Genomic DNA, 12,731 nt, shown 5'->3' with positions numbered 1-12,731 from the left:
GGCATGCTTTATTTAGATCCGTGTAATCTATGCAAAGCCTCCATTTCCCATTCGCCTAGCGCACCGCCACTGGATTTGCCAACCATGTTGGATGCAATACTCCTCTGACCAAACCAGCTGCCTCAAGTTTCTTGATCTCTTCGGCGATAAACTGATGTCGCTCCAAAGCTTGCATTCGGACCTTCTGCTTGACGGGCTGGGCATGCGGGCAGATAGCAAGGCGGTGCTCAATTACCTCCCTGGGAACACCGAGGATGTCATATGTTGCCAAGCAAACACATCAACATTCGCCCGCAGGAAGGTAATGAGCGTGCTTTCCTATTTGTCGTTGAGGGCGGCACTGATAGTAAATGTAACATCAGCGCCAACCAGCCCCGCCGGGACCTTCTTCACAGCGGGTGCAGCAACTTTGGATCTCTTGCTATTGGAGCTCTCCGGCAAGTCATCAACCAGCGCAGCGCACTCCGAAGAGGCGCGCTTCCCAGATTCCTTGCTTGCATCCTTATTAGCTTTCATCTTTTTCTTGCTTTCCTTGGCGGGAGTGGTAGCTCCGCAGCCTCTACAGTGTTTGCTTCCCGGTACATCTTATCCACGCATATGATTGCGTCCTTGTCTGATGGAATGGAAAAGACGCCATTAGCCCTGGCATCTTCAGAGTGTTGTAGGCATAGTGGGATGCCGCCATGAATTTTGCCAGGGCTGGGCGACCAAGGATTCCATTGTACGGCAGGGGGAGGTCAACCACATCAAACACGATCTTCTCAGTCCGGTAGTTTAACTCCTCCCCCCCCTGAATGTTACCGGCAGTGTGATCTACCTTTTAGGACGACCCCTGCCGGGGTTGATCCCTTGGGAAGTACCAGTAATCTTGAGCTCTTCATCTGCTATTTGGAGTTTGCTGATGACCTTGGGAGAAATCATATTCAACCCAGCCCCGCCATCAACCATCATCTTTGTGACCTTGAGGTTGCGGACCGTTGGTGAGACCAACAACGGCAAACACCCTACCGGGGTGGTGCGGTCAGGTTGATCCTCTTCATCAAAGATGATGGGCGTGCGGGACCACTTGAGCGGCTTTCGAGAATCTACCGCTGGCTCCACGGCATTGACCTCACGCGCCCACTATTTAAGCTGGCGGTGAGAGGAGTGCAAGGATGCACCTCCGTCAATGCATAGGGCATCAGTGGCTTTCTAGAACTCCAGCTCGCTGGTTTCCTCTTCATCTCCTTCATCACTCTCCTCATTGCATTCCATCTTCTCACGGCCTCTGGCAGGTTTCTGTCGCGTCCTGGGAACGGGGGTCCCCAAACTTGCCTGCCTGCGGCCCACAGCGTGGCTCTACCAGCGGCCCTGTACGGCCTATCTTCACCAGCAAACACTCAAGACCCTCGCGAGGGCCCAAGCCTCGCGAGGCGGACGCCACAAGACCTCCTCGGGGGCTGCCTCACCAGGATGGCTTGCGAGGGGCGGAGAGATCAAGGAAAGGGACACCTCGCGAGGTTTCGGTGACACAAGCCATGACGACTGGAGCCAGGCGGGCGCCAGGCGGGCGCCAGCGCGCGCAGTGTCCTTGTTTCCTCTTTGGTGCTAAAGGGGCAAGCGCAGGCGAGGAGTCCCAAGGCGTTAGGCAAAGGTTTCCATATCGGTGCAACGAGACCAAGACCAGCAAGACGACAGGACGGAGGTCACCGTGGAGCCCAAGACGGCGTCACCACCACAGCCTTTGGCAGGCGAAGACCACCTTTAGTCAGGATAACTTGTACTAGTTGTCTCCCTTTGAATTTGGCCGTTGTTGGATCCCTTCCCGCTCAATATTTGGGGAGAGGACCAGGGCCTCTATAAATAGGACTAGCCACCATCATAGAGAGGCAACGGATTCAGATCACCCTCAACCACACGCAAGTTCACCATGCACAAGAGCAGCTCTCCTCAGGAGGCTGTTCTTCCCTTGTAACTGTTCATCCTCAGCCCAAGAGGCAATCCACCACACCACACTGGAGTAGGGTATTACACCACATCGGTGGCCCGAACCAGTATAAACTCTTGTGTCTCTCTTTCTGCGGGTTCGTCGAGCTAGGCTTTAAGATCGCGGTGAGGATGAGGGCGTGATTAGGTAGGGAGAGATCTTCATGCGCACCCCAGTGTTCGAACCTCAAGGGTTTTGCCGGAACCCGAAATCCGACATTTGGCGCGCCAGGTAGGGGTGCGCCGGAGCCTCTCTTCCACCAGTTGATCCGCCGACACTTCGCGGTTTCGATGTCCAACGACCCGAGGACCAACACCGACCGCTGGGCAGCTTGGCCAGCCCGGGCGGCGTCGTTCGCCCAAGAAGACCTCAACCCTGCGCCCCAGGCGGCACGTGCACCACCAAACGCTGCGGGGCATGGGCGGCACGGTCAAACGCCGTCCACCCTTACTCCACGACAAGCGCGGGCAGCTGCAAGGGCCTCAAGCTACACTGCGGCCACGGCGCCGCACACCCGACGGGAGCAGGCAAACATGAGGGTCGCGCTCACGGTGGCTCGCAAATTGCTGTGATGCGGGCTGATGGAGAGCGGCCGAGATGCATTACTGGAGCGCGTCACCGAGCTACTGGACGCCGCGGCCTTGGGAGCACCGCCCTTCTGCTCCCTGCTTGCGCCTCAGGCCGCGAGCGGATCACGTGGCGGGCCTCGCCGCGCCCGCGTGCTCCCGGGCGCACCAGGAAGCTTCATTGACACCGGCGCGACCAGCAGCACCGGGCGCCCAGTCGCACCCACGCCACCTCTGATGAATGTGGGCACGAGCGTTGCCACCCGCGGCCCCAGCGGGGTGCCACCCTACCATCCTCAGGGTGGCGCGCTGGGCCGGGCAACATGGAGCGTGGGGCACTTCGGCGAGGTCTTCGGGGCGACAGCCTCGGAGGCCTACGTGCCCCGCATGGTGGACCATGAGTACACGCTGGAGGACGACCCTGGCTCGTTCCTCGAGCCAGGCTGGGAGGAGGAGGCACTAGAAGCACAAGCCTTCCAGGAGCCTCCCGGGAGCCTCGCCGACCGTGCCGGCGACAACAGCTACAGGGTACCACTAATCTCTCAGGAGCAAGCTTACGCTAACCATGGGTCGCAGGAGGATCAGGTCACAACGGCGGAAGGCGGCCCCAACTCGACAGCCTCCCTTCCACTAGGGGGAGCGCACTGGGGGCTGTAGGGAAGGAGCCGGGAGCAAGGCCCCTCCCCGCGTCGCGCGGAGCAAGGCGTCCCCTGGAGGTAGGCCCTCTATCGGGGAGGTGCCGGCGAGCCTTCCCCCGGCAGAGGACCCGTTGTCACCGAGGGCGCCGCTGGCGTCCCCTTTGCCCCTTGGTTTCGTCTTGGTTTCCGGACGCCCCAATGGTGGTCGAGGGTGGCACAAGGCGGGGCCCTCGTCCGGCGATATGAAGTAAGGCTCGCGCCTGTGAAGGTCTCCGCTCGTGACACTCTCACGTAATAATGAGTGGGGTTGTACACGCCCCGGAGTCTCAGGAGTGCCACCCTCGGGCCTCGGGGGCTCCCTCCCACATCCTAGTGGTAGCACTTAGCTCTGCGCTGGTGAGAAGACAAGAAGACTAGACTAGGCGCTGGATGCGGCCATTTGCTTTTTTATCTCGTTTCTGTAGCCCGGTTTTTTGGCTTTGGATTTAAGCTTGAAGTTGAATTTTTGAATTTTCATTGGTATGCGCGGGGGTGACTTTCATCGTTCGTACGATTTCTTCCGATCTGGTTCCTTTCCTTGATTCGGGGTTCACACGTGCTGCCCCCCCCCCTCGCGAGCTCCTCGCGAGCGGGGGCTCGGCGCGACATGCGCATGCTGCACGCATGTTCTTCCATGGCTGACGTTTGCTTCTCGCGAGGCGCTCTCGAACAGATCGGCAGGCTCCTCAGAAGTTCACGGCCTCACGAGCCAGTTCGGGACCTATCCTGGCTAAGGTAAATTACAGCAGCAAACTTGCAGCGGGACTACGGGGCTCATGAATACGCATATCCAACTTGGCCTAAAGAATAGAGGCAGTAATCGGTTTACATGAGGGGCTCCCCCTCCCATAATTCTCTTACAACTTCCAGGGTCGTGCCCGAGCTTTCGCATGCAAGGTTGACGACAAGGAGGCACGGGCTCAATCGGACATGTCACTCACCGAATCCTCGGGGTCGCCCTCAGACGCGTCGCTGGCATCACTGTCATCGTCGATGGCGTCACCGTCGCCATCGCCGGCGCCGCCCTCACCATCGTCGACCACGTCGCCTTCATCCGCGGCGACCACCACCGCGTCGTCCTCGGAGGTGAAGGCCCTGACTAGAGCATCCACATTGTCTTCTACCCAGCGCGCCAGGTCGCCCTGGATGGCCCCGGGCACAGGGGCAATGGCGGCGTCAAAATCGAAGTTGGGGTAGGTGTTCTGGAGATGGCTGAAGATGCGGGAGAACGCGCGCCTGAGCAGGCCGCAACTCCTCTCTTCAGCAAGCGCGCGAGCCCTCTCGGATTGATTCTCCAGGCGCATCACCACATCGGTGAAGAAAAGGAGGTGACTGGCGTAATCGTTCGAGTGGGGATGAGGGGCGTCTTTGTCGCAGATAGCACCCAATGTCATGTTGGCCCTGATCCTAGGGCTTTGGACCATGGGGGCATGCACACGCTCCAGCGTCTGCCGCCGGAGCGCTTCCTCCCTACTCTGCTGCGCGAAGGAATTGGCGCTAGCAGCCTGCTGCTGAAGAGAAAGCAGCTCGGCATGGGCGGAAGCTAGCTCAGCTTGCAGCGAGACCAGGGCGGCTGCGGCGGCTTTCTCGCGCTGCTCCACCTCAGCCAGCTCTGACCTGAGGGCAGTAGTCCTGCCCACAGCTTCGGCTTCCACAAGCTTCGGCTTTAGGTCATACCTGCCCGCAAGATCCGTGCGAACCATGGCCACCCGACGATCAACCTCCTCCTGGGCCTTGGCCTCACGCGCACTGATAGCATCCTCCGCTTGGGCGACTTGGCGCTCCCTTGTCTCCAACCGCTCAAGCTCAAGGCTGTGCTCCGTGGCTTCCAGCGCCAGCGCGAGGAAGCGCTTCAGGATCTCTTCCTCCTCGACAGGCATCCCCTTCATCGACGCTAGGGCGGCTTTGCGCACCTCCACTTGCTGCTCCAACGATGCGCTCCAGGCTTGGAGCTCCCACGCGCGTTTCCATGCAATCTTGCGACGACGATCCGCTTCCCTCACTTCTTCCAAGGCTCGAGTGCAGGCCTCGCGTGAGGTCACAAGGGACGCCTCGGCCTTCGCATTATGAAGCTCGCGCTGGTGGCGCCCAAGGATGATGGCCACCTTCAGTTTATGCCACTCCTCCACCAGCCTAAGACCCTCGGCTTCAAGGCGCGCGTCTACATTCGCGATTTCTCCGTCGAGCCGGCTCATGGCACCCATTGCCTCTTGAAAGAGCTCTTGGCGGACGACACTCCGTTCATGCGCAAACTTGAGCGCGCAGCCGATTCTGTCCTCCACGGCTGGGGTAGCTGAAGGAGCCCGAAGCGGCTCGCTCCCTCCCAGCAGGGGGCTGGGGGCTGGCGCTTCCCCGATCATCGTCTAGGCCACGGTGGAGGCCTGGACGGATGAGGATCCGCTGCTCGAAGAAGGAACCAAGGCCGAAGCCATCCAGCCGCCGTCCACAACCAGAGGAGGAGCCCTTGGCACGCTCGTCGCACCCCCAGCGAGGCCACGAAGAAGGGACTGCAGGAGCTCGGGCTCGAGGCACCAAGCTAGCATGCCTGCCTCTCCGGCCGACCTCGCGCCGGGGGTGGCGTACTGGCTTGAGACGCTCAAGGCCAGCGGGAGATTCGAGGCCGGAGGAGGTTGCTTCCTAGGAGGCTTCACAGCCTTAGCAGAAGGGATCCTGAAGAGCCACCGTCAGGAAGGGAAGCAGCACTCGAGGAATCTCAAAGATAAGGAACTTACTCATCTATGGCGATGTACTTCCTCTGTTGTGCAGCTTGGGGACCCCTTCCTCTTGCGGAGCGCATCGAAGTCCACGCGGAGCCGGCCGAAGCGTTGGGTGTGGCGACCAGCGTTGGGCGCGACTGGTGCAGCCCCCGTGGAGATGACCTCAAGAGCGCCAAGCTGGAGAGAGCAATCGGGCTCCGCCTCGCGACGACCTGCTGAGGCCTCGGGAGCTTCTGCCTCAGGAGCAGAAAATTGCATCGCCCCCTCAACCGCCACCCTAGGGCGAGAGTCACGGGCTCCCGGGAATGGCGCCTCTGGAGCCACGGGCAGCGTCGACACCTCGGCACCCACGCCTCCGGCCTCCAGTGGAACTTTCCCCCTGCATCCACTCTTGGGGCAAGTTCGGCGCCGGCGACAAGGAGGGGAACCACGGTGACGGGGTTCTCACGGGGCCCCTCAAGGCCAACTGGACGCAGCCCACATTCGTCAAAGGGGGGCATCTGCCCCGCGAACTCCACTCTGTTCGAGTAGCAGTACAAGAGACAACCCTCCAATGGCATATCGGCCGGCGAGGGGTCGCCCATCAGGACCTCGAGCATCGTCCTTCGTGCCTCGAGCGGGAGCCCTGACTCCTGAAGCCTCATGCGATCCTGGCCGACAGACAGGGTCCACATCGGCGGGGAATGGCGCTGGAGTGCGGCGTCACGGTGCCGGAGGAACTCCTTCATCACCATGGGCGCCGTCAAGCCTAGGTCTTTCAGCCTCTTCAGCCGGAGCCAGACGAAGGCGAGGCAGGAGCTTGCAAGCTCCTCGTGATCCCAGCCGGAGCTGGGGATGGCGGGCGCCGGCGGAGGCAAGAGCAAAGGGTTGCACACTCCAACATCCACATACACCCACCGCGTCCGAAACCCGCTCGCGGATTGCGGGAGTTCAAAGTCGATCCCCGAGCCGACCGTCGCCGCCACGGCCTGGAAGCTTAGGCACCCTGAGCATTGCCGGGGGTCGGTCAAGTGCAGCGAGAAGAAATGGCGCAGGAGGGCCACGGAGGGGGGAATGCCCACCATGGCCTTGCAGACAAAGGCAAAGACAGCAAGAAGGGCGACGGATTGGGGATCAAGGTGCAGCATATGGATCTGGTAATGGGAAAGCACGGCATTGAAGAAGGCGGAGAAGGGAGGGACCAGGCCAGCCCACAGAGCATCGATGGAAGATCAATAGAAGATCAGGACGCAGGCTAGGCCACCGTCCCTCCCCATCCATTGAAGCTGGAGGCGAGCGCAGGGCGGACCTTGTCCATGGCCTCCCGATTGAGCACCCGCGATCGGCCGACGGTGGGCTCGACGGCCGGAGGCGGGCTGGCTGAGGACACGGGCTTCTTCCCTTTCTCCTTTCAGTTCGACGCCATGGCTATGGAGAGGACTGAGCTCAGGTTGGATTGGGAGAGGAAGCTGAGGTTCGAGGAAGCGGAGGAGTTGGGGGGTCTATTGCCAGCAATGGGGAAATAACTATGTAGGAAGCTGTGGCCGCCTAGCCAGGCGGATATCAAGGCTGCATGGGGAAGCGGGGCCGCCCACGTCCAATAGATCGCCACACGTCAAGCGGAGCCGCAGGATGTTGGGGCCCGCGGCGCTCCGCACTTGCCCTTTGGCTTTGCCTCGAAGCCAAGTCCGAGCGCGCCTTGGGCCCGGGGGCTACTGTCGGCATCTTGGGAACGGGGGTCCCTAGACTTGCCTGCCTGTGGCCCACAGCGTGGCTCTATCAGCGGCCCTGTATGGCCCATCTTCACCAGCAAACACTCAAGACCCTCATGAGGGGCCAGGCCTCGCGAGGCGGACGACACAAGACCTCCTCGGGGGCTGCCTCACCAGGCTGGCTCGCGAGGGGCGGAGAGATCAAGGCAAGGGACACCTCGCGAGGTTTCCGTGACGCAAGCCATGACGACTAGAGCCAGGCGGGTGCCAGCACGCGCAGTGTCCTCGTTTTCTTTTTGGTGCTAAAGCGCCAAGTGCGGGCGAGGAGTCCCAAAGCGTCAAGCAAAGGTTTCCATATCGGTGCAACGAGACCAAGACCAGCAAGACCACAGGACGGAGGTCACCATGGAGCCCAAGACGGCATCACCACCAGAGCCTTTGGCAGGCGAAGACCACCTTTAGTCAGGATAACTTGTACTAGTAGTCTCCCTTCGAATTTCGCCGTTGTTGGATCCCTACCCGCTCAATATTTGGGGAGAGGACCAGGGCCTCTATAAATAGGACTAGCCACCATCATAGAGAGGCAACGGATTCAGATCACCCTCAACCACACGCAAGTTCACCAAGCACAAGACCACCTCTCCTTAGGAGGCTGTTCTTCCCTTGTAACTGTTCATCCTCAGCCCAAGAGGCAATCCACCACACCACACTGGAGTAGGGTATTACACCACATCGGTGGCCCGAAACAGTATAAACTCGTGTGTCTCTCTTTATGCGGGTTCATCGAGCTAGGCTTCGAGATCGCGGTGAGGACGAGGGCATGATTAGGTAGGGAGAGATCTTCGTGCGCACCCCAGTGTTCGAACCTCAAGGGTTTTGCCGGAACCCGAAATCCGACTTTTGGCGCTTAGTCCGATTGATCTTGCACGGCCCGTCAGCCTTCCCGACCTTCTTGGCAATCAGTGCACGCGGAAACTTCCTTGTTGGGAGCCTCGATCTTAGCCTTTTTGCCTGTACTTGGTGTGCTCAACTGATGAGGACATCAATACCATTGTTACACCCACAGCCCCTGCTGCTATACATACTGGACCAATTACTAGAGCTCGCGCACGCCAATTAAATTATGAGGTACTTCCATTTCTTGGTAATGATTCTAATGTTCATGAGAATATGATGCTGCCTAAATTGGATACATTTGTTTTGCTTACAAATGAAGGACCTGGCATGGATAAGAGGGATGAACACTGGAGCAAGACCAAGCATGGAGATGATGGCATGCACAAGGGGAACAAGAACAGAGTTACAAGTGATGATTTCAGGACTTTGAAGCTACCATAAGGAGTGCAAGGAGCCTTGGACGAAATATACAAGATGTCACTTCATAAGTTTCGTCCAGAGGCTATTCTAGGTGCTGCGTCGCCTTATTATTGGGCCAGGCCCATGTAATTTCGAAATACTTAAGTATAGGCTGTTTTTAGAGTCCGTATGTGTGGGGAAACAAGAGTTAGGGTTGGTTTCGGACCCCTCCTCCAAGGGCCACGAAATTCCCCCCTCTTCCTCCATATATACAGCCCTTAGGGAATCATTGAGACTTGGGTTTTGTTTTGATTAAAAGTTCGCCATAGCTGCAACTTCACGTACTTCGTTTGTGTTCAACGACCAGACCAAGATGTCACAGAACCCCACCTTGATCAATAAAGCGTTCCTCTTATATTCGCAATATCCTGATTGCAATCTTAGTTTCTTGCTTGTTCTTCGTTTGCTTGCAGGAAATAGACCCTCGTGGTCACGTTGATCGTGCTCCGGTGTGGTCAATAACCTCTCGGAGTTGGTTTAGCGATTGGTAAGGCGCGACGTCCTCGAACGTTCGTAGTCGGATCGTCAAAGTCTACTCCATCAAAAACGATAGCCACCATCTCATCGAAAGACAGGACACCTTTGCCTCTATCAAGTGGTATCTGATTTTTAGGTTGCTCGATGAGATTTTATAGCTTTTCGTAGTTTAGATCGAGTCTGTTCTTCATACCTATAGTCCACGAAAAAGCCAAAAAAATTAGGGTTAGTTCATCCTATCCGAACCAATCTGAGCCTTTGCATAATCTTTTCTGTATTTGCTTTATTGAATTTGCGGTTGCATCGTCGTGTCAAGTTGTTGGTCTTAGCATCTAGTCCTTTAGAGTTTCGAGTTCTGTTCGCAGGTTGTCATGTCGCTGCTGCCATATATCACCACCGCATCATCATCATCGCTGGTGCCATATACCACCACCGCACCAACTTCATTGCCGCTGCCATATACCACCACCACATATTCACCGCCAATCCGAGTCCACATACGCCACCACATATCCGCCACCATCACGCCAATCCGAGTACACCTGCAACATATATCCGCCACCAGTCTGAGTTCCACCAGATTCATCTCTGCCACCAGTCTGAGTTCCACTAGATTCATCTCCGCCACCAGTCCTAGTCCGAGTCCAGTATTTTGTTACTCTGTTTTGGATTTCCAGATCACGCCATACTCCGAGTCATGACAGAGTAGGACTCCTGAACTTTTGTGCTACCTGTAGTAGAAAAATAGTTCCATTTTCAAAAAAAATAAGTCTGGAAAATTCTGGCTAGGCAGTTTTTAGACCATTTGTAGACTTTTTCGAAAAAAAATTGTTGCGGAGCAAAAAAAAGAGGAAAAAGTTGCAAAAAAAGGAAAAAAGAGAAAAAATTCAGAGTGTGCTCCTCCCTTGTTTACGTGCAGCGCCGTGATTTTGTTAGTGTTCTAGGCTCGTGTCTCTAGCACGGTCTAGCCTAGGACTAGCATAGTACCGTCGTTGAGCGTTTATTCAACTTTGCATCTCTGAATTGATTATTGCTGACCCTTTTTGCTACCATATTATAAGCCTTCCCAGCTCCACATACATCTACGTCGTGCGTTTGACGCCACCTAGCAATCACTCTGTCCAAGCTTTGAGAGTTTTGACTACAACGGTTGCCGATCGCCACCTTCTGTGTGGTAAGAATTGGTAAGAGATTCGCTTGACGGATTTGTGACTGTCCACCACACCACCGCCACCACTTCCTAGTAGTCTGTAGGATCATATTCTTGTGTATTTCTATTGCTGCTAACCATGGCAGGATCACAAGCCGACGAGACTGACTGGGAGAACATGACGAACAAAGAGTTACATGATAAGTTTCAGCAAGTGATGAGTGGACAGGTGGAAGATGTGCTAAATAGATTTGAGGAGGCCATGGAGAAGATAGATGGCATTGAGAAGGTGTTTGAAACAAAGCTCGATAACAAGTTTAATGAATTGCTTGCGTGTCTTCCACAACCATCGCCCGCTGCACCTATCGCACCTCTACAACAACAACAACAACATCGCCTTCCAAATCAAGTGGGACGAGCACAGCGCGTTTCTCTTGAACCTGGTCAAACTTATGGTGCCGCTGTTGATGCTTCTGTAGCTCCTGCTGCTACTGTAGAGGTGGAGGACCATTACGGGGATGAAGTTGATCAAAATCAGAACTACGTGCAACCACCAGCACCACCACCACCAGGTCGTCCTCATGCATATCATCGCAACGATAGAGCTGCACCACCACCTGAGGTACGAGATCATGACCATCTTCCTAAACTAAAATTGAACATTCCACCATTTGAGGGTAGATATGTTCCTGATATATATCTTACTTGGGAGTTAGAAACCGAACAAAGATTTACATGTTTACAATATCCTCAGGAGAGACGTGTTCCTGTTGTTGTTTGTGCTTTCACTAGTTTTGCATGTGTTTGGTGGTCTGAACATTGTAGATTATATCCCATTCCAGCTACTTGGGCTGCTTTGAAAATTGTTATGCGTACTCGTTGGGTTCCACCTTATTATCAACATGAATTACTTCAAAAATTGCAGTGCTTAAGACAAGGAAAAAATTCTATAGAAGAATATTATCAGGAATTACAAACTGGCATGATTAGATGTTGTATTGTTGAGGAGAATGAAGCTATGCTTGCATGTTTTATGGGTGGATTTAATAGAGAGATTCAGGCCATTCTAGAGTATAAGGAGTATAATAATATCACTTGTTTATTCCATCTTGCTTGTAAAGCTGAACGTGAAGTGCAGGATCGACAGGCATTGGCGCGGACTAACTTTTCTGCAGATCGACCTTCATTATGGACACCGCGTGCATCCTCTACTTCCACACATTCTACTGCACCAACACCTCCATCAGCTGCCACCTCCAGCCATGATACAAGGAAGCAGGCACAACCACCACTATCTGCCAAGAGCACACCTATCAGGCCTGCACAGAGTTCTTCTTCCATGGCATCAACAGGGCACACAAGTGATATTATTTGTCGTCATTGTAAGGGACGAGGTCATTATGTGAGAGAATGCAAATCTCAGCGTGTGATGATTGCTACTAAGGATGGTGGGTATGAGTCCGCTAGTGACTATGATGAGGAGACTTTGGCTCTTATTACACGTGAAGAACACGGTGGAGATGATTCTAAACATGAGACGCAATACATGGCTCCTGAAGATGCTGACAGGTATGAATGTTTAGTTGCTCAACGTGTTTTGAGTGTGCAGGTCACACAAGCTGAGCAAAATCAGAGGCATAATTTGTTCCATACAAAGGGAGTTGTGAAGGAATGTTCTGTTCGCGTCATCATAGATGGAGGGAGCTGCAACAACTTGGCTAGCATGGAGATGGTGGAGAAGCTATCTCTCACCACAAGACCACATCCACATCCTTACTATATCCAATGGTTCAATAACAGCGGCAAGGTTAAGGTAACACATACTATTCGTGTGCATTTTAGTATCTCTACATATGCTGATTATGCTGATTGTGATGTGGTACCCATGCAAGCATGTTCCTTATTACTTGGTAGACCATGGCAATTTGATAAAAATTCTGTACACCATGGTAGAAACAATCAGTATACTCTTGTTCATAAGGATAAACATTTTACTTTGCTTCCTATGACTCTTGATTCCATTTTGAAAGATGATATTAATAGAGCTAATGAAGCAAAACAGGAGCAGAACAAGAGTGAAAATCGGATTGTGGCAAAAGAATTTGAGCAACAAATGAAGCCTAATGATAAA

Source organism: Triticum aestivum, chromosome 5D, assembly GCF_018294505.1.
Source record: "Triticum aestivum cultivar Chinese Spring chromosome 5D, IWGSC CS RefSeq v2.1, whole genome shotgun sequence".
Classification (NCBI taxonomy): Eukaryota; Viridiplantae; Streptophyta; class Magnoliopsida; order Poales; family Poaceae; genus Triticum; species Triticum aestivum.
The sequence above is the reverse complement of the archived record's forward strand: the minus strand, read 5'-3'. Positions refer to the sequence as shown.